This window comes from Elephantulus edwardii, unplaced genomic scaffold, assembly GCF_000299155.1.
Source record: "Elephantulus edwardii isolate Elephantulus edwardi_28Jun2011 unplaced genomic scaffold, EleEdw1.0 scaffold00018, whole genome shotgun sequence".
Lineage (NCBI taxonomy): Eukaryota > Metazoa > Chordata > Mammalia > Macroscelidea > Macroscelididae > Elephantulus > Elephantulus edwardii.
Window position 1 is genome coordinate 26,198,688 of NW_006399768.1, and position 4,561 is coordinate 26,203,248.

Sequence of the window (4,561 nt, forward strand, 5' to 3'; positions counted from 1 at the left end):
CTTATTAGAATAAAATTTATCGTCTGTGATGCACCTCCGAACAAAGATATTAAGTCCCCATGAAGGCAGATAAATCCACATAATTTATTAATAGTGTCAGGGTAGGTCCTGGCCCTTTAAATGAGCACAGACTACTTGTAAAGGTGAGTAGATAAAAGTCAGTTGTTCACTTAAAGCTTCCTTTCCATTTGTTTCTCAGTTTCTTTTCCCTTGCTTTTGTATCTTGAGCATTTGATTTCTGGGATTTCAATGACCATCATTGTAGAGCCATTTGAGCCCAGCTCAGCAACCTCACCTTCTATTTAATGTAATCTTCTAGTGGGTCAGGTAATGAATGAAAACAATAAAGTCACACAGTGTGCTAAAACTTCACTTTCATTGCAACAAAATCTACACAGACATTATGCACGACACGTAAATAATTTAGAGAAATTCCCCAACCACTAAGTACACTTAGAAGCATGCCTGGGCACCAGTATTGGAGGATGTTTCTCAGTACATTTGAATGGCTAACTTTTTTTTAGAGAACCACCTATTTTCCGGCTGGTTTTACCACTACTTTGATCATTCATTTGTTTGGTATTAGAACCAACTGGTAGTTGACCTCCCTCAGATTTTTGAAGTCTATGACTGAAACTAGATGAAATTGCCTATCTTTCTCCTTTGGGGCTGTTGGTGGACTTGAACGGCCGGAGAAACATCATCTTTAGATTGGCAGCACAATTTCCTATTGACTTCTGCACCAGAGCTCCCTACTACTTTGACACCAGCCAATATAATTTTTTAATAGAAAAAAAAATGTTTAATGAAAATTGGGTTAGAAGATATGTAATAATCCACAGGGCTAACTATACATCTGAGTGTAATAGAAATTACAAATAGAATACATGGTGAAATAAATGTTACATATTGTTGTCATCTGATTCAACTTCTTCCTTCAAGTACTCCTTAGTATATTTCTCTGCTTCTTCTCTTACATCTTTTGGTACAATTTCATGTCTTCCTTTAGTTAACTCACCAACCGAGCTGAGCTCTAGCTCAAAAGCTTTGTCCTTAACTTCATGATCTACTATGTAAACTATTTTTGCAGCTTCTTTCACAATACCACAGTAAGTAATTTCATCTGAAGCTTTTCAATCTCTGTCTTTGCAGCTTTCCTGGCTTTACCAATAGCACAGCCCCAGTAGCCATATGAAACACCTGAGGGGTCACTCATGTAGAGTTGTGCACCATCATTCACACTGTAAGAACCTAACATGAAACTGCAGCCAAAGGTTTACCAGCACTGTAGAGTGTATTAGCATGTACATACATGGTCACTCTGTCTGCAAGATGTTTTTGTGGAATATTATAGCCAAAGTTTGACCTAAAGTTCGAAGCTTCTTCTCTTGCTATGTCTGCTAAAGAATGGGCATCAACCAACAAGCCTGCTACTGACATTCCAACATGCCGATCAACATTGAAAAGATATTTATTGGAACCTTCTTCATAAAGTTTACAAAGGACTAATTTTTCTACCCCAAAGACAACACCATCTTTACACCTCATTCCAGTAGCTGTTCTGCTATTTTCCACAGCCTTCATAGCATATTCAGTTTGGAAAACTCTTCCACTAGGTGAAAATTTAGAGGCTGACAGGTCATACCGGTGCTGATGGAGCTCATGGTGAAAACACAACAGCACAACAGGGACGCGTTGGGCTACAAGGCCTAATCAACACCAGGCATTTTATAATGCTTGCTTTAAAACTTATAAATTTTAAAAGGAAGTAGCTGTAATCATGGACACACTGAGAACAGTCATAATTATATGACTCATATATGCAGGTATTTAAATACAAAGTCATTGCTGTTGAGTCAGAACTTACTCATACCTAACTTTACAGCAGGGTTTCAGAGGCTGGAAGTCACCTGGGAAGTGATTGCCCATCTTTGCCCCTCAGAGCTGCTGTGCATTCAAACTGTTAGGTAGGTGCACCCTGTCAGGTGGCAGAGCGCCTGTCTGTGGAGCGCTCCACCACAACTCCCTTATACAGTTATTTAGCCATTTGAATTCCTTCTTAGAAATAAATCTTCTTCTGTTTCCAAATTAATAGCTCATTACATCCACTAGACTTTAAAATCACTAAAATTTATGTAAAGAAACATTTTCCTTAACAGCCCATTACCTTGCAAAGATATTGTCTCTCCAGCACAGTCACACGATCAAAGAGAAAAATTTAGACAATAAACCACCAGCAAGTTTAGGAGTAAGGAGAGGAAAATAGACATAATTCATTGCTGGGAAGCAGTGCATAGATGCTTTGGAAAGTACTGTCAGCTTAGAAACTGGCATTTCCAAAAGTCATTATTGGAAAGCAGAGGAGCAGACAGCTGGCTTTGGAATTTAAAGCCAGCAAAGTACACAAAGATCATCGGTTCCAATCTAGAGATCATAGCTCAATAGGCAGATGTTTCTCTTTATCTCATTTCCATCAAATCAGAATTGACTTATAGCTGACCCTCCATGCAAGTTTCAGAGACTATATATTATACAAGAAGAGATTGTCCATCTTTCACCCTCATTTAAACTGCCAGAGAGGTGCTGCCTTTCACCAAACAACACAACTGCCTATGGATAACACCACCAGAGCCCTGACAAAAAGTTCTCTGTGCCAGAATCCAAACATAAACGGCATGCAAGTCACACACTTGAGGATATCTACTCTTAATCAGGCAGGGCTAATCATGTCTTTATGGATGCCCTTGCAATTCTGCCTTATTAACATCATGTTATCAAGTACTGTCAAGTTGGAACTGATTCATAGTTGACTCCCTGGCAAGTTGTCAGAGTAGATCACATATGAGACTGTCCATCCTTCTTCAGTGGAGCCGCTGGTGGATTTAAACCACATGCCCTTGTGGTTGGCAGTGCAACTCTTTCCTACTAAACCATCAGAGCTCCCTATTAATATCATAGACTCTCTCATTACTGTAGAGGCAGAGTTGACCTTCCAGGGGGTTTTTAGAGGCTATAAGAGAGGAAATTGCCCATCTTTCTTCCTCAGAACAGCTGGTGGATTTAAACCACCAGTGAGGTATCACATTTCAGTTATCAGTGCAAAACCAACGAATAAAATAGTTGCATTATGCTCAGCAACTTGGCCACACTGACATACAGTATTAGTGAGGACAGCTTGCCATCAGCTGGAGCTTACTCACTTAATGACACTTAGGGACCTATCCAGGGTACTGAAGAGCAATGGTGTCACTCTGGAGACTAAGGTGCTCCTGATACAGGCTATGGTCTTTGCAATCACTTGTTATGCATCAGAGAGTTGGACAATGACTAGGGAGGATAGAAGGAGAATTGATGCCTTTGAGCTGTGGTGCTGGAGAAGAATATTGAATGTACCAAGGATTCATCCTGGAGAGGATTAAACCAGGCTGCTCCTTGCAGGCAAGGATTCTGGGGCTTCGTCTGACATACTTTGGGCATGCTGTAAGGAGGGACAGGTCCTTGGAGAAGGACATCATGCTTGGGAGGGTGGAGGGATGGCGCAAGAGGGGAAGATCCTCTATGAGGTGGATTGATTCAGTGACTGGGGTAATTAGGATGGGTGTTTCAGAGACAGTGCGATTGTCACAGGATAGAGCAGGGATTAGGGCTGTTGTACATAGGGTCACTATGAGTCACAAACGACTAGATGGCACATAACAACAAAAATCACAACTAACATCATGAAAAAAAGAATAGTATATTATTTTTAATTTTTCACATATAATAACAAATTTCTTACAACCTTATATAATTTTTTATATTATAAAACATTTAATAAGAATAGTTCATTTTACCCTATAAGTAAGGGGGGAAAATACTATATAACTTAGATTATACGGGAAACAGTACCACCTGATAGTCACATCGGAAGTTGTATGAGGATAGATGAACATGACAAAAAATTACAATTTCCTGTATGTTATACAAATTAATCAAGGAGCATAGAAGGAAATGTAATATATGATTAATTACTTCCAGTGAACAATTTTATCTTTAGACCAAAATAATTGGATAGTGCCCAGCTACCATTACTTAAACTGAAAGACTGTACAGAAGAATCTTGATGGAAAGCTGGAAACTGTAGAACATATTTTTGCATTTATGAAATCCACACTGCCTTGGTCACTGAGGTTAGAGGAAGCCCAGAAACAATGGTCCTGAGATAGTCTTCACACCTAAGCCAACAGATATCTCAAGTTTTTAAAAATCAAACAATAATTTGGGTAAACTAGTAAAGATTGCCAATCTTGAACAGTAGACTCTTTTAACATACAAAATAAAGTGGTGGGAAGAAGCCCCATGAACACATGCATGCATGGCATCTGAATATGCTCTGCTAGTCATTTTTTAAATATAATTTTAATGAACATTTACAGAGAATTTGGATCTCCATTCATTCATTGCTGCACTTCTTTACCCACCCAGCCCTCTCCCCCCGCCCCCCAGTTTGCTCCTCTATTTCAAAAGTAAAAGAAAGACTCCCTCCCTGGTACACAATCCCCCCGCACCCCTCCCACCGCCC

The 4,561-nt window shown here is 39.6% G+C and overlaps 1 pseudogene; it reads right to left on the minus strand.

Annotated features, from left to right (window-relative positions):
- Positions 1–902: 902 nt before the first annotated feature.
- Positions 903–4,561, minus strand: part of LOC102865199 — a 32,938-nt pseudogene continuing 29,279 nt past the window's right edge.